Source organism: Ranitomeya imitator, chromosome 1, assembly GCF_032444005.1.
Source record: "Ranitomeya imitator isolate aRanImi1 chromosome 1, aRanImi1.pri, whole genome shotgun sequence".
In the NCBI taxonomy this organism is placed as follows: Eukaryota; Metazoa; Chordata; class Amphibia; order Anura; family Dendrobatidae; genus Ranitomeya; species Ranitomeya imitator.
The window spans coordinates 829,783,923-829,807,172 of NC_091282.1; the positions used below are offsets into that span (position 1 = coordinate 829,783,923).

A 23,250-nucleotide genomic window follows, 5' to 3' on the forward strand; every position below is an offset into this window, starting at 1 on the left:
GAAAAGACCCAAATTTGTGCTACAGACCTATCTGTCAATTACTTCTTTATGCTGAATGGGCCTGCCCTCGTCAGATCGCAAATGCTGAGCTACTTGAGGCTGGGCAAGTACCAGCATGGGAGACTGGCTGGGAATTCCTGGTACCGTTGACATGCTTTTTAGTTTTCATCAAAGCTTTGTATTACGATTCTCTTCCTCTTGAAAAAACTTGCGGAGTTGCTAACAATCCATCAATGGCCGCACTAAGCTCAATGTTCCTGCCTTCGTCAGATCACAAATGCAAAGTAGCTTGAGGCTGGGCAAGTATCAGCTTGGTAGACTGGCAGGGAATCCCTGGCACGGTTCCCACATTGTTTTGTTTTTATCAAAGCTTACACTTACGATTTTTTCCGCTTGAAAAGACCCGCACAGGTGCTAACTGTCTGTTAATGGCCACTCTAAGCTGAATGTGCCTGCCCTCGTCAGATCGCAAATGCAAAGCAGCTTGAGGCTGGGCAAGTACCAGCATGGGAGACTGGCTGGGAATCCCTGGTGCCATTGACGTTTCTTTTTTTTTCATCAAAGCTTACCCTTACGATTCTATTCCTCTTGAAAAGGCCCGCAGAGTTGCTCACTATCTGTCAATGGCCACTCTAAGCTGAATGTGCCTGCTCTCGTCAGATTGCAAATGCTAAGCAGCTTGAGGCTGGGCAAGTACCAGCATGGGAGACTGGCTGGGAATCCCTGGTACCGTTGACGTGCTTTTTGTTTTTATCAAAGCTTACCCTTACGATTTTTTTCCGCTTGAAAAGACCCGCACTGGTGCTAACTATCTGTCAACGGTCACTCTAAGCTGAATGTGCCTGCCCTCTTCAGATCGCAAATGCAAAGCAGCTTGAGGCTGGGCAAGTACCAGCATGGGAGACTGGCTGGGAATCCCTGGTACCGTTGACGTGCTTTTTGTTTTTATCAAAGCTTACCCTTACGATTTTTTTCCGCTTGAAAAGACCCGCACTGGTGCTAACTATCTGTCAACGGTCACTCTAAGCTGAATGTGCCTGCCCTCTTCAGATCGCAAATGCTTAGCAGCTTGAGGCTGGGCAAGTACCAGCATGGGAGACTGGCTGGGAATCCCTGGTACCGCTGACGTGCTTTTTGTTTTTATCAAAGCTTACCCTTACGATTTTTTTCCGCTTGAAAAGACCCGCACTGGTGCTAACGATCTGTCAACGGTCACTCTAAGCTGAATCTGCCTGCCCTCGTCAGATCGCAAATGCAAAGCAGCTTGAGGCTGGGCAAGTACCAGCATGGGAGACTGGCTGGGAATCCCTGGTACCGTTGACGTGCTTTTTGTTTTAATCAAAGCTTACCCTTACGATTTTTTTCCGCTTGAAAAGACCCGCACTGGTGCTAACTATCTGTCAACGGTCACTCTAAGCTGAATGTGCCTGCCCTCGTCAGATCGCAAATGCAAAGCAGCTTGAGGCTGGGCAAGTACCAGCATGGGAGACTGGCTGGGAATCCCTGGTACCGTTGACGTGCTTTTTGTTTTTATCAAAGCTTACCCTTACGATTTTTTTCCGCTTGAAAAGACCCGCACTGGTGCTAACTATCTGTCAACGGTCACTCTAAGCTGAATGTGCCTGCCCTCGTCAGATCGCAAATGCAAAGCAGCTTGAGGCTGGGCAAGTACCAGCATGGGAGACTGGCTGGGAATCCCTGGTACCGTTAACGTGCTTTTTGTTTTTATCAAAGCTTACCCTTACGATTTTTTGCCGCTTGAAAAGACCCAAATTTGTGCTACAGACCTATCTGTCAATTACTTCTTTATTCTGAATGGGCCTGCCCTCGTCAAATCGCAAATGCTGAGCTACTTGAGGCTGGGCAAGTACCAGCATGGGAGACTGGCTGGGAATTCCTGGTACCGTTGACATGCTTTTTAGTTTTCATCAAAGCTTTGTATTACGATTCTCTTCCTCTTGAAAAAACTTGCGGAGTTGCTAACAATCCATCAATGGCCGCACTAAGCTCAATGTTCCTGCCTTCGTCAGATCACAAATGCAAAGTAGCTTGAGGCTGGGCAAGTATCAGCTTGGTAGACTGGCAGGGAATCCCTGGCACGGTTCCCACATTGTTTTGTTTTTATCAAAGCTTACACTTACGATTTTTTCCGCTTGAAAAGACCCGCACAGGTGCTAACTGTCTGTCAATGGCCACTCTAAGCTGAATGTGCCTGCCCTCGTCAGATCGCAAATTTAAAGCAGCTTGAGGCTGGGCAAGTACCAGCATGGGAGACTGGCTGGGAATCCCTGGTGCCATTGACGTTTCTTTTTTTTTCATCAAAGCTTACCCTTACGATTCTATTCCTCTTGAAAAGGCCCGCAGAGTTGCTCACTATCTGTCAATGGCCACTCTAAGCTGAATGTGCCTGCTCTCGTCAGATCGCAAATGCTAAGCAGCTTGAGGCTGGGCAAGTACCAGCATGGGAGACTGGCTGGGAATCCCTGGTACCGTTGACGTGCTTTTTGTTTTTATCAAAGCTTACCCTTACGATTTTTTTCCGCTTGAAAAGACCCGCACTGGTGCTAACGATCTGTCAATGGTCACTCTAAGCTGAATGTGCCTGCCCTCGTCAGATCGCAAATGCAAAGCAGCTTGAGGCTGGGCAAGTACCAGCATGGGAGACTGGCTGGGAATCCCTGGTACCGTTGACGTGCTTTTGGTTTTTATCAAAGCTTACCCTTACGATTTTTTTCCGCTTGAAAAGACCCGCACTGGTGCTAACTATCTGTCAACGGTCACTCTAAGCTGAATGTGCCTGCCCTCGTCAGATCGCAAATGCAAAGCAGCTTGAGGCTGGGCAAATACCAGCATGGGAGACTGGCTGGGAATCCCTGGTACCGTTGACATGCTTTTTAGTTTTCATCAAAGCTTTGTATTACGATTCTCTTCCTCTTGAAAAAACTTGCGGAGTTGCTAACAATCCATCAATGGCCGCACTGAGCTCAATGTTCCTGCCTTCGTCAGATCACAAATGCAAAGTAGCTTGAGGCTGGGCAAGTATCAGCTTGGTAGACTGGCAGGGAATCCCTGGCACGGTTCCCACATTGTTTTGTTTTTATCAAAGCTTACACTTACGATTTTTTCCGCTTGAAAAGACCCGCACAGGTGCTAACTGTCTGTCAATGGCCACTCTAAGCTGAATGTGCCTGCCCTCGTCAGATCGCAAATGCAAAGCAGCTTGAGGCTGGGCAAGTACCAGCATGGGAGACTGGCTGGGAATCCCTGGTGCCATTGACGTTTCTTTTTTTTTCATCAAAGCTTACCCTTACGATTCTATTCCTCTTGAAAAGGCCCGCAGAGTTGCTCACTATCTGTCAATGGCCACTCTAAGCTGAATGTGCCAGCTCTCGTCAGATCGCAAATGCTAAGCAGCTTGAGGCTGGGCAAGTACCAGCATGGGACACTGGCTGGGAATCCCTGGTACCGCTGACGTGCTTTTTGTTTTTATCAAAGCTTACCCTTACGATTTTTTTCCGCTTGAAAAGACCCGCACTGGTGCTAACGATCTGTCAATGGTCACTCTAAGCTGAATGTGCCTGCCCTCGTCAGATCGCAAATGCAAAGCAGCTTGAGGCTGGGCAAGTACCAGCATGGGAGACTGGCTGGGAATCCCTGGTACCGTTGACGTGCTTTTTGTTTTTATCAAAGCTTACCCTTACGATTTTTTTCCGCTTGAAAAGACCCGCACTTTTGCTAACTATCTGTCAACGGTCACTCTAAGCTGAATGTGCCTGCCCTCGTCAGATCGCAAATGCAAAGCAGCTTGAGGCTGGGCAAGTACAGCATGGGAGACTGGCTGGGAATCCCTGGTACCGTTGACGTGCTTTTTGTTTTTATCAAAGCTTACCCTTACGATTTTTTTCCGCTTGAAAAGACCCGCACTGGTGCTAACTATCTGTCAACGGTCACTCTAAGCTGAATGTGCCTGCCCTCGTCAGATCGCTAATGCAAAGCAGCTTGAGGCTGGGCAAGTACCAGCATGGGAGACTGGCTGGGAATCCCTGGTACCGTTAACGTGCTTTTTGTTTTTATCAAAGCTTACCCTTACGATTTTTTGCCGCTTGAAAAGACCCAAATTTGTGCTACAGACCTATCTGTCAATTACTTCTTTATTCTGAATGGGCCTGCCCTCGTCAGATCGCAAATGCTGAGCTACTTGAGGCTGGGCAAGTACCAGCATGGGAGACTGGCTGGGAATTCCTGGTACCGTTGACATGCTTTTTAGTTTTCATCAAAGCTTTGTATTACGATTCTCTTCCTCTTGAAAAAACTTGCGGAGTTGCTAACAATCCATCAATGGCCGCACTAAGCTCAATGTTCCTGCCTTCGTCAGATCACAAATGCAAAGTAGCTTGAGGCTGGGCAAGTATCAGCTTGGTAGACTGGCAGGGAATCCCTGGCACGGTTCCCACATTGTTTTGTTTTTATCAAAGCTTACACTTACGATTTTTTCCGCTTGAAAAGACCCGCACAGGTGCTAACTGTCTGTCAATGGCCACTCTAAGCTGAATGTGCCTGCCCTCGTCAGATCGCAAATGCAAAGCAGCTTGAGGCTGGGCAAGTACCAGCATGGGAGACTGGCTGGGAATCCCTGGTGCCATTGACGTTTCTTTTTTTTTCATCAAAGCTTACCCTTACGATTCTATTCCTCTTGAAAAGGCCCGCAGAGTTGCTCACTATCTGTCAATGGCCACTCTAAGCTGAATGTGCCTGCTCTCGTCAGATCGCAAATGCTAAGCAGCTTGAGGCTGGGCAAGTACCGGCATGGGAGACTGTCTGGGAATCCCTGGTACCGTTGACGTGCTTTTTGTTTTTATCAAAGCTTACCCTTACGATTTTTTTCCGCTTGAAAAGACCCGCACTGGTGCTAATTATCTGTCAACGGTCACTCTAAGCTGAATGTGCCTGCCCTCTTCAGATCGCAAATGCAAAGCAGCTTGAGGCTGGGCAAGTACCAGCATGGGAGACTGGCTGGGAATCCCTGGTACCGTTGACGTGCTTTTTGTTTTTATCAAAGCTTACCCTTACGATTTTTTTCCGCTTGAAAAGACCCGCACTGGTGCTAACTATCTGTCAACGGTCACTCTAAGCTGAATGTTCCTGCCCTCGTCAGATCGCAAATGCAAAGCAGCTTGAGGCTGGGCAAGTACCAGCATGGGAGACTGGCTGGGAATCCCTGGTACCGTTGACGTGCTTTTTGTTTTTATCAAAGCTTACCCTTACGATTTTTTTCCGCTTGAAAAGACCCGCACTGGTGCTAACTATCTGTCAACGGTCACTCTAAGCTGAATGTGCCTGCCCTCGTCAGATCGCAAATGCAAAGCAGCTTGAGGCTGGGCAAGTACCAGCATGGGAGACTGGCTGGGAATCCCTGGTACCGTTGACATGCTTTTTAGTTTTCATCAAAGCTTTGTATTACGATTCTCTTCCTCTTGAAAAAACTTGCGGAGTTGCTAACAATCCATCAATGGCCGCACTAAGCTCAATGTTCCTGCCTTCGTCAGATCACAAATGCAAAGTAGCTTGAGGCTGGGCAAGTATCAGCTTGGTAGACTGGCAGGGAATCCCTGGCACGGTTCCCACATTGTTTTGTTTTTATCAAAGCTTACACTTACGATTTTTTCCGCTTGAAAAGACCCGCACAGGTGCTAACTGTCTGTCAATGGCCACTCTAAGCTGAATGTGCCTCCCCTCGTCAGATCGCAAATGCAAAGCAGCTTGAGGCTGGGCAAGTACCAGCATGGGAGACTGGCTGGGAATCCCTGGTGCCATTGACGTTTCTTTTTTTTTCATCAAAGCTTACCCTTACGATTCTATTCCTCTTGAAAAGGCCCGCAGAGTTGCTCACTATCTGTCAATGGTCACTCTAAGCTGAATGTGCCTGCTCTCGTCAGATCGCAAATGCTAAGCAGCTTGAGGCTGGGCAAGTACCAGCATGGGAGACTGGCTGGGAATCCCTGGTACCGCTAACGTGCTTTTTGTTTTTATCAAAGCTTACCCTTACGATTTTTTTCCGCTTGAAAAGACCCGCACTGGTGCTAACGATCTGTCAATGGTCACTCTAAGCTGAATGTGCCTGCCCTCGTCAGATCGCAAATGCAAAGCAGCTTGAGGCTGGGCAAGTACCAGCATGGGAGACTGGCTGGGAATCCCTGGTACCGTTGACGTGCTTCTTGTTTTTATCAAAGCTTACCCTTACGATTTTTTTCCGCTTGAAAAGACCCGCACTGGTGCTAACTATCTGTCAACGGTCACTCTAAGCTGAATGTGCCTGCCCTCGTCAGATCGCAATTGCAAAGCAGCTTGAGGCTGGGCAAGTACCAGCATGGGAGACTGGCTGGGAATCCCTGGTACCGTTGACGTGCTTTTTGTTTTTATCAAAGCTTACCCTTACGATTTTTTTCCGCTTGAAAAGACCCGCACTGGTGCTAACTATCTGTCAACGGTCACTCTAAGCTGAATGTGCCTGCCCTCGTCAGATCGCAAATGCAAAGCAGCTTGAGGCTGGGCAAGTACCAGCATGGGAGACTGGCTGGGAATCCCTGGTACCGTTGACGTGCTTTTTGTTTTTATCAAAGCTTACCCTTACGATTTTTTTCCGCTTGAAAAGACCCGCACTGGTGCTAACTATCTGTCAACGGTCACTCTAAGCTGAATGTGCCTGCCCTCGTCAGATCGCAAATGCAAAGCAGCTTGAGGCTGGGCAAGTACCAGCATGGGAGACTGGCTGGGAATTCCTGGTACCGTTGACATGCTTTTTAGTTTTCATCAAAGCTTTGTATTACGATTCTCTTCCTCTTGAAAAAACTTGCGGAGTTGCTAACAATCCATCAATGGCCGCACTAAGCTCAATGTTCCTGCCTTCGTCAGATCACAAATGCAAAGTAGCTTGAGGCTGGGCAAGTATCAGCTTGGTAGACTGGCAGGGAATCCCTGGCACGGTTCCCACATTGTTTTGTTTTTATCAAAGCTTACACTTACGATTTTTTCCGCTTGAAAAGACCCGCACAGGTGCTAACTGTCTGTCAATGGCCACTCTAAGCTGAATGTGCCTGCCCTCGTCAGATCGCAAATGCAAAGCAGCTTGAGGCTGGGCAAGTACCAGCATGGGAGACTGGCTGGGAATTAGAGATGAGAATGCAAATATTTGAATGTTCGGTTTGCATTAAGTTAACTGAATTTGCAATAATCATTCTCAACTGTTCATAATATCAACTGAGGGACAGTTGTGGCCTCAATTCACACTCGGTACAAATCGAAAAATGACAGTGCAGCTGGGTTTTGGATTACTTATTATTACAGCGCCATTTATTCCATGGCATTTTACATGTGAGGAAGGGTATACATAATTAAAAACAGGTACAGTTATCTTAATCAATACAAGTCACAATTGGTACATGAGAAGACAGGACCATGCCCACGAGGGCTCACAATCTACAAGGGATTGGTGAGAATTCAATAGGTGAGGGCAGAGCTGGTCGTGTAGCGGTGGATCAGTGGTTACTGCAGATTGTAGGTCTTCAAGTTCCTTTTGATGGTTTCCACAGTAGGCGAGAGTCTGATATGTTGGGGTTGAGAGTTCAAGAGGACAGGGATGCGCAAAAGAAATCTTGTATTCGATTGTGAGAAGAATAGATAAGAGGGGAGTTGAGAAGGAGATCTTGTGAGGAGGTTGCTTGCTGGTAGGTACTGGGAGACAAGGTCACAGATTTATGGAGAACACAGGTTGTGCATGGCTTTGTATGCCATGGTTAGAGTTTTGAACTGGTGTCTCTCGGTAATGTTGAGCCAGTGAAGGGATTGACAAGAATGAGAAGCCGGTGAATGGGGGGGTTGGTGGAGTAGTAGATGCGCACAGAGTGCACCTCAAAGCAAAGGAGGGTAACAGAGGGTGGCAGTAGGATGTAGGTGAAGGATCAGTTATCTGACAGGAGAAAACCAACTCCTCCACCATGTTTGCTGCTAGGGAGGGGTGTGTGTGAAAGGTGGAATCCGCAATATTAAAGTGCAGTAAGAGAGACTGTGTCAGAGGAGCTGAGCCAGGTTTCAGTGATAGAGAGGAAGGAAAGTTTGTGATTAATGAAAAGCTCATGGATGTAGGAAAGTTTGTTGCAGACAGAGCTAGCGTTCCATAGAGCTCCTGTTAAGGGGACTGGGGAAGCGGGGGCTGGGTGAATGAGTGAATGAGTATAAGGTTAGAGCGGTTACGGAAATTTGTGATAAAGCATGGATGGGAGTTAGAAATGACTGTGGTGATGTGGTTAAGAGGGCTAGAATTTGGAGAGATGTTGCCGGCAATGAGGAGGAGCAGATAAAGTGTTAGCTCCTTTGTGCCCTCTACTGCTCCCACATGCTGTCTGTGTTTGGAGATAGAGGATTCTTTGTTGAGGAACAGGTGAGACAGATGGGAAGGATGGAGGGTGAGATAAACAGTTCCTTACTAGATGCAGTGATTATTTGGGTGGTAGAAAGTGAAGGATTGTAGGGGTCAGAGTGAAGACAAAGAGAAACATTGTTTACAGTGACTTTTTCCAGTTTCCTTCAGTTCCCTTCTGGTTCAATTCTGGAATTAATTCTGAGCATCACACTTCTATGATACACTTATCTGATACACGGGGCAGACTGACGTCTTGCAGACTTATGCTATACAATATATGTGCAACAAAGTGCATTCAGGTGTGTAGCAGAGAGGAGTGGTTTGTGCTCATCTTGTTCACATAATTAAGAGTTGACCAGATGCATATGATCAAGCCAAAGTAAACAAGGTCATAAACAACACTTGGGTTAAGCAGGAGTTAGTTGAAGCACATACCAAGTGAATGAAAGCAGCAGAAGTAAGGAAAGTCAATGTGGAAAAGCTGGGTAACATACCTATGGGAAAAATAGAGAAATGGACATGCTGATTAGAGTGCGATGATTTCAGATGGCAGGGCCCAGTCTGTATACACCATTCTGTAATTAACTCTGAGCATCACACTTCTGTGATACACGGGGCAGACTGAACAGTTCACAGCTTTCAATTGAATGTCACAGTAAGGTGAGGGATTGGTGTAGGATGCCCTGATGCAACAGCTCAGCCACACTCTGGTTCCACAAATATCAGTTTCATAGACAATTGTAAGAAAAATGTAAGGATAGTAAGACATAATTGCAGGAATATGCTCTCGGAGGCCTACTGCTACAGGCAATACGCATGAAGGAGACCCAACAAGTAGTCTATACATTTTCAAAAATTAGTGGCAGACACCAACAGTCGCATCAATTGCAACAGAGTAGAACTAGTATAGCGGGGACCAACACCTCTTCCACTACAGCCAACCCAGCAGATGGAGACTGTGACTGGCAAGTTGGTGGAATCACTGTTCTGTATCCCTCTGAAAGCCTGAAAGTAACTAGATGGCCTTCCCAATCCAACAAGTGGCAGCAGGTGAAAACAGCAACCCAAGCAGGGACAAAGAAGTGACACCAGGTGCTACTGCATGGTTGAAATACAGAAGGTGGCAGCTGACCCCTACAGCAGGTAAGCTGCTATGGCCTGGAGGAGAGAGAAAAATGCAGGCAGGCACTGTAGGATCTCTGGAACCACGTGTGCAGAAAGGGCCGGCTGAGGAACAGAAAAGCTCTGGCAGGTGTGGACTGGAATGGCTGATGAAGAGCATAAAAATTATGACAAGCTTTCTTAAATGTATGATACAGGGCCACCTGAGGGCCCTTACCAAAATCAGCTTTCACAGCACCTGCTGGCACTCTGCTAATGGTCAGCGAGGTCAGCATAATGACATGGCAGTGGACATGGAGATGGTGGCGGGCAAAGCCCAAAATTCAAATAGGCATGTTTTATTTGTCGTTATAAAGGGATGGGGAATATGTATTCCACTATCTGGCTAACTATTTGTCTTGAGAGAGTGACCTCCCAAAAGTAGGAGTGAGAGCTCTCCCAAATGTATGATACAGGGCCAACTGAGGGCCTTTCCCAAACTCATGGCAACTGCTGGCACTCTGAAAATGTCCAGCAAGGGCCGCATAATGACATGGCAGTGGACGTGGTGGTGGTAACAGCCCAAGTCCAAATTTCAAGTGGGCAGGTTTTAGCTGGCATTGTACAGTGCTGGGGAATATGTTTTCCACTATCAAGCTGACAATTATGAATGAGGTAGTGACCTCCCAAAATGTAAATGCAAAAAAATTAGGTTTGGTTTGGTATGTCTTCCAATAAATCCATAACACCGGCGCAATAGTCTAACACATTATTCCCAGAAACCATATGTGAGTAAAAAATGCATTCAGGCATCTTCTCCATGCTGTTCCCATTTAGTTTTAACACTTTCTCATTCATCGCAGCTTTTTTCCCAGGCCCTCACACCTGTTTGTTGAGTCCAGCAGAAAAAGATTCAGCTTTCCCTTTGATTTCTTTGCATTTCAGCGATGCATCAGGATGGTAACTATAGAGGTCCTAGAGACCTCTATGGTTACTGATGCCGGCCTGCTGAGAGCACCACCCTGTGGTCGGCGCTCATAGCAAGTCTGCAATTCAGCTACATAGCAGTGATCTGATGATTGCTGCTATGTAGCTGTGCCAATCGAGTTATGCCAGCTTCTAGACTCTCATGGAGGCTATTGGAGGCTAAAAAGAAAATGTTTTTAGATATATGAAAAAAATAAAAAAAATATAAAAGTTTAAATCGCCTCCCTTTCGCCCCATCCAGAATAAAACAATAAAAAAAAAAGCTACACATATTTGGTATCGCCGCCTTCATAATCACCCGATCTATCAATAAAAAAAGCATTAACCTGATCGCTAAACAGCGTAGCGAGAAAAAAATTCAAACAACCAGAATTCCTTTTTTTTGATCGCCGCGACATTGCATTAAAATGCAATAACGGGCGATCAAAAGAACATATCTGCGCAAAAGTGGTATCATTAAAAACATCAGCTTGGCACACAATAAATAAGTCCTCAACTGACCCCAGATCACGAAAATTGTAGACACTATGGGTATCGGAAAATGGCGCTTTTTTTTTTTTAGCAAAGTTTTGATTTTTTTTTTCACCACTTAGATAAAAAATAACCTAGACATGTTAGGTGTCTATGAACTCATAATGACCTGGAGAATCATAATATCAAGTCAGTTTTAGCATTTAGTAAATCTAGCAAAAAAGCCAAACAAAAAACCAGTGTGGGATTGCATTTTTTTTGCAATTTCACCACACTTGGAATTTTTTCCCGTTTTCTAGTACAAGACATGGTAAAACCAATGGTGCTGCTCAAAAATACAACTCGTCCCACAAAAAACAAGCCCTCACATGACCATATTGATGGAAAAATAAAAAAGTTATGGCTCTTGGAAGGAGGGGAGCAAAAAATGAAAACACAAAAGCGAAAAAGGGCCACGGCGTGAAGGGGTTAATGTTCCATAGTCCCAAATCTTTCTCATGAATTGCAAACTCCATTAAGGGTACAGATTTGGGAGTTTCCTCTTGTAAAATGTCACCACAGGCAGCAACAGGCAATGATGGTATGTCTGCTGAAACTGGATTATTGGTAGCAGGATTGGATGTAGATATGGATGCTATATCTGAAGAAAAATTACTAGAGGCTGGCATTGCAGGAGTGGATGATGTGGTTGCAACATCTGAAGTAATAAATAAAGTCAGTCAGAAGTGGTGCATTCTATGTATGAGAGGATGGTGCTCGAAGGAAAAGAGTAAACTATAGAATGATGACCTTTGACCCTCAAAAAGTCACAAAAGAATTAAAGTTTCACATGATTTCCAATTTAATGAATAACCGACATAATGATAAAACAAACATCAATCCATCTGATATATCTGCACTAGTGATGAGCAAACATACTCTCCACTACTCAATACTCTCCCGGGCATCACTATGCTTGGTGTACTTGGCAAGCACCAAGTATTTTCAGGATTTTTCGGCAGGAGCTTGGGTCTCTGCCCTGCAATTCTGGTGCTCTTTAGAGTGCCAATGACAATTCAGGGATTGTCTGCCATGCACTGTAATGCCGCAGCCATCTTTGTTGTGGTATTACAGTGATTGGCTGGCCGCACAAAGTCATCAGGTCTATAAGAGACCTGGCGCCGCCCTGCTCGCTGCATTCTGGTCCGGATTTAGCGAGTGTAGGGAGAACTGCTGCTGAGATAGGTACATAATCATCTTTTTTTTTAACAGTCAGTGTGGGACTGCAAGTGTTCAGTCCACAACTGCAGAGAAACCAACAGTCCTTTTTAGGGCTAATTCGGGGGTCCCAAGATTTCAGCGTCAGGTAGGCAGGGGAGTCTATGTGCACATATCCACATCAGTGCAAGGCCTGCAGGCACTGTATGTGGGTACATAGATGTCACTGCATACCTCATAAAGCTCCATAACTGTCTGCTGCTGCTGCTTATCTACCATATACCTAGCTGCAGTTTTCTGTGGCTTTTTTTACCTAAAATTCACCAAAAACCAAAAAAAAGTTATCCAGTCTGTTATGTCAGGCTGAGGCCTGGTGTTTCTGTGTTTGAAAAATCATATTTTCACGACCTTCCTGTGCCAGTTTCTAGGGGACCGCAGCACACCACTATTGAAGCCAGAGCAGTGTGAAACGGTTGTTGGTTGGATAGAGGATAATGCTTTGACTCACTTAGCCACCACCACCACCATCATGTCTTCCACACGGTCAAGTCTGAGTAGCAGTGAGTGTGGACCAGATATTCCTCACCCTGATCCTCCTTCCTCCCACAATGCAGAGTACTGAGACAACTGATGGCACACTTGGACACTCTAAAGTGCTGTTCAGTTTTCCCTTTCAAGATTTTGGACTCTCGGCCGGTCAACTTGAAGTGGGGCCAGATGAGATCGCATGCAGCGATGCCCAAAGCTTTGAACAGCAATGGTCACATGAAAGCGATGGTGGGAAAGTGTCACAAGAGGTGGACGATTATGAGACACAATTGCCAAAAATTCAGGAGGAGGAGCAGGGTGCGGATGTGAAAGATGAGGTGGTGGATGACATAGTCACTGACCCAACCTGGCAGGAGGACATGCAGAGCGAGAACAGCAGCACACATGGGGAAGGAGGCATATCACCCCAACATCCTCTTGATAAAGCGGTGCTTTTGCCATGCGAAACGTGCGTAGAGGGTTACCTACAATTGTACCCTGGGTCCTCCGGCTCTGCTCCTGGTAAGCTCTGCCTCCCTGGTGATTTCTGTCCGGCGGAACTAATGATTTAAATATGGACGTACAATGGCAACCTTACCATAGTAACTTAATCTGATGCACTGTCACTTTACCTATGGACTTGCGCATTTACTTATAGGGACATGTGCAATGGTGGACTTCTTTGGGTATCTTTGTCTATCCAGTATCTGTATTTTATTTAAAATTGTGGTGTTATGATTAATATATTTATCTGAGATTATCTTTAACAATAAAAAATTAACTTTTTACCTATTTGCTCCAGTCTTCTCCTTTTCCTATATATCACCCCAACAGGCAGCAAGAAGCAGTGTGGTGGCCCCACACAGAGGGCATGCATCCATTCCCCATAACACCAACATGAGGGAAGTTTCCATTCCAACTGTTAGATCTTCCTGAGTCTGGTTATTTTTTAAAGATTCTGCCAATAACCCCATCAGTCCATTTAAAGCACCTGCCACGCTCGCATCAGCAGGGGTAGCAAAACTACCAGCGTAACCACCATCAGCATGATCAATCACATGGCAGCAAGCACCAAACATTGTGGGCTAAATTCCAGGCTCCAGGAACACTGTCTCCAAGTGACACCACTGCCTATTCCACTGTTTTGCATAGAAGCCAATCCCCCGTCCACCGTGCATGTTATCATGCCTCTAGCCCTGCACCTGTTGTTGCCCACAGTCAAGCAGTACCATCATCAAGCCCGTCCACATCCTTGTCCCAGCACAGCCTTTAGTTGTCTATTTCCCAGTCATTGTAACGCAAGCAGAAATAAACAACCAATGCCCCACAGGCCACAGTATTAAATTCTATTATTTCTCTTCTACTTGCGCTTGAAATGTTGCCTTTTAGACTTGTCAAGATGAAAGCTTTCCGCAACCTGATGGCGGCGGCCGTCCCAAGGTACTTGGTCCCCAGTCGCCACTATTTATCCCGGTGTGCCGTACCAGCATTACACCAGCATGTGTCCCACAACATTACCCGTGCCCCCAACAATGCTGTTACTGGAAAACTCCACCTAACCATGGACATGTGGACAAGTGCTTGTGGCCAGGGATGGTACATCTCACTGACGGCACACTGGGTTAACATAGTTGGAGCCGGAACCCAGTCGGACCTTGGGATGGAACACATCCTCCCCACGCAAAGGACTGCAGGCCCTACATCAATCAGGGTTGCCCCCACAGTCTACAGCTTCTGCACCTCTTCCTCTTCTGCCTCCATCTCTGAAATCAACATATCAGTCAGAAGCTGGAAGCACTGCAGCACTGCCTCAGTCAAACATCAACAGGTTGTACTAAAGCTAATCTGCATAAGTGACAAACTGCACAATGCAGGAGAGTTGTGGACAGTGCTGAAAGAGCAGTCAGATATTTGGATGACACCACTGAACCTACAGCCAAGCATGGTGGTGTGTGACATGGTAGCAGCTTTGAAGCAAGTTGAGCTCACAGATGTACCTTGCCTGGCCCATGTGCTTAACCTCATGGCTCAACATTTTCTGAAAAGCTACCCAGAGCTGCTGGATCTGCTAGTTAAAGTACATAATCTGTCAAAGTCAGCTACAGCTTCAGCCACCCTTTCCGTTTTTCAGCAGCATTGGCAGCTTCCGCCTCTCCGACCAGTGTGTGATGTCCCCACACGTTGGATCTCTACACTGCATATGTTGGAAAGGATTTTGGAGCAGAAGAGGGCAGTTGTTGACTACCAAAATCAACAAGGCCATCGATATTCAGTTCAGACTCCACATATAAGACCTCAGGAGTGGACATGGATGTCAAACATATGTACCATCCTACAAAACTTTGAGGACTGCACCAAGATGTGAGCGGCGATGATGCCATAATTAACATCACCATCCCACTTCTCAGCATTCTGAAAACCTCTCTGCTCACAATTAAAGGGGATGCATTGCAGGCTGAGCAAAAGGACATGGATCAAGGAAACATGCAGAGGGATTACACTCAGCCCACCCTCCTGTCTTCCCAAAGTGGATTGTCAGGCAATAAGGAGGAGGAGGAAGAACAGGAACTACTTTCATTATGGTTGGTGACACTTCTAGACCCACGCTACAAGGAGAACTTTCAATCTCTTCTGCCAGAGGCAGAGAGGTGTACTAAATGTTTCAGTAACAGAGGGCCCTTGAAGAGGAATTACTTGGAAAATTCCCAAGAGAACGCTGGCAGCAGACATCAGAGTTTCTTGTACAACCAAGGAGTCCAAGCGAGAGACACAGAAGTACAATCCAGCTCAGGCAGCGGAACAATGGAAAAGTTCTGGGACAATTTTTTCAGACCCTCCCATCGTTCTGGCACAGAGGCAAGGGGTGCTGTCACAAGAAGTGGAATGTTTGGGAAGATGCTGAGGGAGTACCTTGCAGATCGTACAAACGTCCTCTGTGATTCCTCTGTGCCTTTTAATTATTGGGTATCCATGCTGGACACGTGGCATGAACTGGCTCTCTATGCCTTGTAGGTCCTGGCCTGCCCTGCTGCTAGTATTCTGTCTGAGCGGGATTTTAGTGCCACTGGCAGAATTATAACAGATCTGCCTGTCAACTGAAAATGCTGACATGCTATCTCTTATAAAAATGAACAAGGGCTGGATTGGGCAAGACTTCTGTTCACCACCAAGTGAAAACAGCGAAACATAACCTCTGATACATTCTGTTTTTTGGAGAGTTGTATTCTCATGCACCTCTTCACAACCACACATGGGTATACGCTTCCAGATTTGGTGTTTGTTGTTATCCTCCTCCTTATCCTCATCCTCATAATCCACAACCAGTTGAACACCAGGGTGAACGGATTCCGTGATGCCAAAGTTACACATTTTTGTGCAAGGGTGTTTTTATGATGCCCATTACTAATTGGAAACCAAAACAAATGTTACTCCCACAGGGGAAATGTCATAAAAAAGAGATGTAAGTCTATTATTCGCATTTACTCTTATATTTTCCATTTTCCCTTTCTCTGGACAGTCCTCTAATGAGGGAGTGGATACCTCTACAATAAAAAAAAAATTCAAAGACTTTTATATTATATTTTATATTTATAGCCCTGTCTCTGAGCTGTTGCTAGGGACAAATATATCTCGTTGGACACATTCTGGCTTCAAGTCTATGAACCTGTGTTCACCCCTCCCTTTTGTTATTTACTTTCATCGGTGGATTTACAACCTTTATTCATTTGTTTGATTTCATTTTCATTATGATTTATCTTTGTCTCCTCAATCTGAACCACTAGATCCCCAGGCTTAATGTCTTCTGTGCCGGTACAGGCAGTCCAAGTTTTGGCAAGGGTGTATATGATGGCCATAGTATATTCTTAAAAAATGTATCCCCCTTGGGGAAATGTTTGTCAGCCCATGCACTGCATGTATGGGCATTACAAGTCTAGGAGACACACTTCTTTACATTGGGCCTATTTTTTAATGAGGCCTTCAGTAATGTCTCCTCATTCTTCACCACTAGATCACCACCCTGAAAGTGTTCTCTGCTGCTATAGGCAGTCCAATTTTGGGCAAGGGTGTCTATGATGCCCATAGTATATTTTTAAAACATGTATCCCCCTTGAGGAAATGTTTATCAGCCCATGCACTGCATGTATGGGTATTACAAGTCTAGGAGACACACTCCATTACATTGTGCCTAGTTTTTCATGAGGCTATCATCAATGTTTCCTCATTTTCCACCACTCACTAACCATGGTAAACATGTTGTATGCTGCTACAGCCATTCAATTTTTGGGCAAGGATGTGTATGATACCCACAACTAAATTTTTTAAACTGTAACTCCCATGGGGAAATGTTTGTCAGCCCAAGCACTTCGTATATGAGCATTACTTGTCTATGAGACCTGCTCTTTAACATTGGGCCTAGTTTTTAATAATGCCTTCCTCCGCATATCATTCGCCGCCACTAGAACACCATGGTGAACATGTTGTATTCAGTTACAGTCATTCAATTTTTGGGCAAGGGTGTGTATGATACCCATAAATACATTTTTCAAACTGTAACCCCCATGGGGAAATGTTTGTCAGCCCAAGTACTTCATGTATGGGCATTACTTGTCTAGGAGACCCGCTCCTTAACATTGGGCCTAGTTTTTAATAATGCCTTTCTCCACATATCATCATTCGCTGCCACTAGAACACCATTGTGAACATGGATTCTGCTACAGCCATTCAATTTTTGGGCAAGGATGTGCATGATACCCATAAAAAAATGTTTTAAAGCGTAGCCCCAATGGGGAAATGTTTGTCAGCCCAAGCACTTCATGTGTGGGCATTACAAGGCTAGGAGACATGCTCCTCAACATGTAACCTAGTTACATATCATCATTCGCCACCACTCAAACACCATGGTGAACGTGTTGTATGCTGCAACAGCCATTCAAGTTTTGGCCAAGGGTGTGTATGATACCCATTAATAAATTTTGTTAACTGTCACCCCCATGGGGAAATGTTGGTCAGCCCACACACTTAGTGCATGGGCAGTACGAGTCTAGGAGATCCGCTCCTTGGTAATGGGACAGTTTTGTTTAGGACGCCCTCCTCCAAGTTTTTTCCAAGGGGGGATTGGGGTGCATGCAAATTTGGGTCAAGCAGCCCTTGCATTCAGTGCATAAGGAAACTGTATAGCAGGACCAACTGAAGACTTTGAACTGGGTTTTTCTGTGGCCTTCCAGTAGCTGGGTTCAAAGGCTTATTGGGGTGCATATGACTTGATAGCAGGGCAAGCCTTGCATTCAATGCAACATTTTTTCAGGAGGCCCTCCTGTACCTCTCGTGAAATGGGTATTGGGGTGCGTTGTAATTCTTGGCAGCCCAGCCACTCACTGCATAGGCAATAACAGCATAATGCCCCTCAAAAGATAGACTTTGTGACTTTGAGTCCCTCCTTCAGAAATGAAGCAAGATGTGTCTCCTTATGTGTCACACACCACATGCTCAGCTATGTTTGTTAAATGTGACAATGACATTTCCAAGTATTTGTATTGGTTGAAAGCAATGTTACAGTTGAAAAATGCATCAAAAATGCTGTGTGTGAACATAGCCCAAGTAGTGGAGGAACATTTTGCTCTGGGGTTAGTTATTTTGCCTTACATACAAGTCATTACCCTGGAATGGATGTACCTTAACATATTTCCCAGCAACTTGGTTTCGTTTTTGTATGTTTTTTGGTGCACCTGTAAAAATGGCATGAAACTCAACATTGCTTACAGCTGTGACCTAGGAGTCAGACATGCTTTCAGGGGTGATCCCCATGATGTTACTGTGTTATTTGAGCAGTGGTTCATCATTTTTATAAGTTTTTAGACCTTAAATTGACCCCCGGGGGGATCGCGGTGAAAATACTCAGGTTTCCCATATTCCAATTTGCTCGACCTGAGCAAGGAGCACCCGAGAATTTTAGTGCTCGCTCATCACTATTCAGCACCATTGCCTTTTCAAAGGAAGTCTATTAACATTTAAACAAAAAAATAAACATGTTATGATTACCGTACTTCATAAAAAAAAAAAAAAATCAAAAAACGGCGGCTGTGTATTTCCATATGGACAAGTTAAATGTCAGAGAAAGGTGATGTAATAGATAGCCAAAATGGGTAAATTGTATAGCTATTATAAGACCAGAAAAGGATGAGGAAAGAGTTAATCATGAGGTAGGTAAGTAAAGACAAAATAAAAAATAAAGTGATGCTGCTGAAACAAGGAATACCAGCAGCAAGGAATACCAGCAGTCACCACAGCGTGGAGATACAAGATTCAAAAACAATAATACATTATGTACTGTAAGATTAAAAAAAGATCCCAGTATCCCTAAGAAGGCACACCACAGGTGTGTCATGGTGTACCTTTTTTTGTATACTGTGACTTTTTCTGGATACTTGGACCTTTTTTTCAATCATACAGTACATAATATATTATTGTTTTCATTATCTCAGTAGTTTAAAATAATTAACAAAAAAACACCTGCAAAGGCTTCCTAAGCATGAAAAAGATCCCTAGGTATGTGCACACGATGCAGATTTAGTGCAGAACTGCAGCAGATTTTTCTGCAGCAGAAACGCTGCAGAACTGCACTGTGATCACAGTACAATGTAAATCAATGTGAAAAAAAAAAAGCTGTGCACATGGTGCAGAAAAATCTGCGCAGAAACGCTGCAGTTTTCAAAGAAGTGCCTGTCACTTCTTTTGTGCAGTTCTGCAGCGTTTCTGCACCCCTCCATAATAGAAATCTGCAGGTGCGTTTTTGATGCGTTTTTCATGCGTTTTTCATGCGTTTTTCATGCGTTTTTTGTGCAGATTTGTGCTAAAAAAACGCATCAAAAACGCATCAAAAACGCATCAAAAACGCATCAAAAATGCATCAAAAATGCACCTGCAGATTCTGCTAGGAGATGCAGATTTAGTGCAGAACTGCAGCAGATTTTTCTGCACTAAATCTGCATCGTGTGCACATACCCTTAGTCTGTTTCAGTAGGCTGCACAACCATGAGGAAGACTGCTGATTTGACAGAAGTTCAGCAGGCAGTCATTGACACACTCCACAAGGAGTGTAAGCCACAAAAGGTCATTGCTAAAGAAGCTGGCTGTTCACAGAGTGCTGTATCCAAGCATATTAAATAAGTTGTCTACTGTTAGGGCTAGCGGAACGCACCAAATAATAAGATAGAATAAGGTGCGTTCGCAGCCCGGGGTCCACCGTGCAGAGATGGAACCTGCTGCCAAGTAATGATGGACTATATGGCGGTACAATGTTAACTTCACCCTGTGTGAAGGAAGCGAACCCTGTTGCGTCACAGGGCCGCAGTACCGCACGTAACAAAACTAATAATTAAATAGCACGAGAGTGCGAATTGTGCCGTACTGGCGGACGCCACTAACCACCCTGACTTGGGTTAAAGAAGCGCTCTAATGGCGTGTGGCACCGTACTGGCGGTCACAGCAGTAGGCGCTGTTTCATGTGTAAACGCTGTGAGTTCAGCCGGGCGCTAGATTGCAGCCATACATCTAACGCGAACAGTCTTGCACAAGGGATGGGGTTTTTAAGGAACGACTTGCACTCATCAACACACACATGATTACAATTGTACACTAGCGCATGGTTGTGCGGTCATGTGAAGCTTATATAGCTGCAGCATGTATAGGACCTTCCAATAAAGGACCAATGGGAAGCTGCCACAGAAGTTTAGCACCTTCAGGACCTTCCTGGAGGACCAATGGGAACCGCTGCAGCATCTGAGCAAGTGACCCTCGATCTCCAACGGGAGATGTCACCCTGGGCATGCTCAGAAAGGAAAAAGCAGGACTTAGTCCCAAAAGCGTCTGCTCACAGCTGCCCAGCACTGGCTTCAATGGCAGAAGCAGGAAAAGCAGCAGTAACCCTATGCACAGAGTGAAACTGAGCAAGATGCTAGGACCAATATCTCCGCTGAGCAGACTCCACCGTGGCTGGAGAAGAATGGGAGACTGCAGCAGAGATGGTTTGAGATTCCCCCTGTGCAGAGGCGGGAACTCGACACCTAACATTACCCCCCCCAGGGCCCCTCCCCCTGGACCCCGCCACGCTCGAAAGCAGCAATGAGCTGTGGAGCTCGAATGTGTTCAGCAGGCTCCCAGGACTTGTCCTCTGGGCCATAACCCTTCCAATCCACCAAAAAGAATTTTTTGCCACGTACCACCTTGCACCCCAAAATAGCGTTCACCTCGTAATCGTCCGTAGACGAACCCGATGTCCCGGCAGATGACTCGGAAAACCGGGACATGTATACGGGTTTCAAGAGGGACACATGAAAGGTGTCGGTGATACCCAAGCGTGGAGGAAGGGCCAGACGGTAGACCACAGGGTTAACCTGTTCGAGGACCTTGAAGGGACCCAAGTAGCGAGGTGCAAACTTAGTGGACTCAACACGCAGCCTGATGTTACAGGCGGAGAGCCACACTAAGTCGCCAGGAGCAAAGGTCGGAGCGGGGCGCCGATGAGCATTGGCAGAGGACCTCATTCTCTCCTTGGAGGCCCGAATGGCATCCTGAGTGTGGTCCCAAATGTCCTGTGCCTCCTCAGCCCAGTCTGCCACCCTGGAGTCGGTGGAAGACCCAGGCATGGGCACAGGGACACTCGGATGCTGGCCGTAATTTAGGAGGAATGGAGTCTGACCGGTGGAGTTGGCTACGGCGTTGTTAAGCGCAAACTCTGCCCACGGTAGCAAGGATGCCCAGTCGTCCTGCCTGGCAGAAAAAAAATGTCGTAAATATGTGACCAAGGTATAATTGGCACTCTCTACCAACCCATTCATCTCGGGATAATATGCCAAAGAGAGATTCAACTCAATACTGAGTAGACGACAAAGCTCTTTCCAGAATTGAGACGCAAACTGGGGACCCCGGTCACTAACAATTTTGTCTGGCATACCGTGTAGGCGAAAGATATGTTTGATGAACAACACAGCCAGAGCCCGTGCAGAAGGTAGCCGTGGAAGAGGCACCAAGTGCACCATTTTGGAAAAATGGTCGGTGATCACCCAGATAATGGTGCAGTTACGAGACTTGGGTAAGCCCACTACAAAGTCCATCCCGACCATCTCCTAGGGCCTGTCCACCACCGTCAGAGGGTAAAGCAAACCAGCTGGCTGTTGCCGAGGGGACTTGTTCTTGGGGCAAGAGACACACGCCCGAACATATTCTGCAACATCACGAGCCATATGCGGCCACCAGTATGTCCTCACCAGTAACTCAGATGTCCTTTTGGAACCAAAATGTCCACCCACCCTGGACGAGTGTGCCCAAGAGAGAACCTCCGGTCACAAACTGGATGGTACAAGAGTCTTGCCCGGAGGCAAAGACTCTAGCGAAACCGGGGCCACAGTTCTCAAGCTCTCGACGGGGACAATAAGCCAAGGCTCCTCTTCCTCCTCCATAGATGACACAACGGAGCGAGAGAGAGCGTCGGCCCGAATGTTCTTCTCCCCAGAAAGAAAATGAAGGGTGAAATGAAACCGGGAGAAGAACAAGGACCATCTGGCCTGGCGAGAATTTAACCGCTGGGCTGTCTGCAGGTACACCAAATTTTTATAATCTATGAAGACTTGGAAGGGAAAACAAGCTCCCTCCAACAGATGTATCCAATCCGAGAAAGCCAACTTCATGGCTAGCAACTCCCTGTCCCCGATGGAATAATTCCTCTCTGCTGGTGAGAAGGTGTTAGAAAAGAAGAAGCAAGGATGCTTCCGACTTTGAGCATCCTTTTGGAAGAGGACTGCTCCAGTACCAACAGATGAGGCATCCACCTCCATGATAAATGGCTTATCTACATCGGAGCGATGTAGGATGGGAGCGCTAGCGAAGTGTGACTTTATGGAGTTAAAGGCCTTGGAGACCTCCTCAGACCACAATTTGGGATTTGCCCCCTTCTTGATGAGGGCAATCAAGGTAGCTACCAAAGTTGAGAAGTGCGGAATGAACTGGCAATAATAATTAAAGAACCCCATAAAGCGCTGCACTGCTTTAAGAGAATGGGGTTCTTGCCAGTCCATCACAGCCTGTAGTTTGGCAGGATCCATAGCCAATATCTGAGCAGAGATGATATAGCCCAGGAAGGGTAAGGACTCCTGCTCAAACACACATTTCTCCAACTTGGCGTAGAGGGAGTTTGCCCGTAGAAGGTCAAAGACTTTGCAAACATCTCTCCGGTGGGAGTCAATATCTGGAGAGTAGATGAGAATATCATCCAGATAGACTACGACCGAGGTGGAGAGCATATCCCAGAAGATGTCATTCACAAAGTCTTGGAAAACGGCTGGGGCATTACAGAGCCCGAAGAGCATCACCAGATATTCATAGTGCCTATCCCTGGTGTTAAAAGCCGTCTTCCATTCGTCCCACTCACGGATGCGAATCAGGTTGTAAGCACCCCGCAGATCTAATTTGGTAAATACCCTTGCTCCCCGAAGCCTATCGAAGAGCTCAGATATCAAGGGCAAAGGATACTTACTCTTAACGGTGATGGC

General features: G+C 46.0%; 16 pseudogenes; all 16 read left to right on the forward strand.

Moving 5' to 3' along the window:
* Positions 1–619: 619 nt before the first annotated feature.
* Positions 620–738, forward strand: LOC138658758 (5S ribosomal RNA; annotated as a pseudogene).
* Positions 739–814: 76 nt separating this feature from the next.
* On the forward strand, positions 815–933 carry LOC138659503 (5S ribosomal RNA; annotated as a pseudogene).
* Positions 934–1,399: 466 nt separating this feature from the next.
* Positions 1,400–1,518, forward strand: LOC138658680 (5S ribosomal RNA; annotated as a pseudogene).
* An 861-nt stretch (positions 1,519–2,379) lies between these two features.
* Positions 2,380–2,498, forward strand: LOC138659667 (5S ribosomal RNA; annotated as a pseudogene).
* A 76-nt stretch (positions 2,499–2,574) lies between these two features.
* LOC138659379 (5S ribosomal RNA) lies at positions 2,575–2,693 on the forward strand (annotated as a pseudogene).
* A 467-nt stretch (positions 2,694–3,160) lies between these two features.
* On the forward strand, positions 3,161–3,279 carry LOC138659023 (5S ribosomal RNA; annotated as a pseudogene).
* A 271-nt stretch (positions 3,280–3,550) lies between these two features.
* Positions 3,551–3,669, forward strand: LOC138659380 (5S ribosomal RNA; annotated as a pseudogene).
* Positions 3,670–4,529: 860 nt separating this feature from the next.
* Positions 4,530–4,648, forward strand: LOC138659024 (5S ribosomal RNA; annotated as a pseudogene).
* A 76-nt stretch (positions 4,649–4,724) lies between these two features.
* Positions 4,725–4,843, forward strand: LOC138659722 (5S ribosomal RNA; annotated as a pseudogene).
* A 76-nt stretch (positions 4,844–4,919) lies between these two features.
* On the forward strand, positions 4,920–5,038 carry LOC138659504 (5S ribosomal RNA; annotated as a pseudogene).
* Positions 5,039–5,114: 76 nt separating this feature from the next.
* On the forward strand, positions 5,115–5,233 carry LOC138658724 (5S ribosomal RNA; annotated as a pseudogene).
* A 76-nt stretch (positions 5,234–5,309) lies between these two features.
* LOC138659888 (5S ribosomal RNA) lies at positions 5,310–5,428 on the forward strand (annotated as a pseudogene).
* Positions 5,429–6,090: 662 nt separating this feature from the next.
* LOC138659381 (5S ribosomal RNA) lies at positions 6,091–6,209 on the forward strand (annotated as a pseudogene).
* Positions 6,210–6,285: 76 nt separating this feature from the next.
* LOC138659640 (5S ribosomal RNA) lies at positions 6,286–6,404 on the forward strand (annotated as a pseudogene).
* A 76-nt stretch (positions 6,405–6,480) lies between these two features.
* LOC138658681 (5S ribosomal RNA) lies at positions 6,481–6,599 on the forward strand (annotated as a pseudogene).
* Positions 6,600–6,675: 76 nt separating this feature from the next.
* On the forward strand, positions 6,676–6,794 carry LOC138659716 (5S ribosomal RNA; annotated as a pseudogene).
* The last annotated feature ends 16,456 nt before the right edge of the window (positions 6,795–23,250 follow it).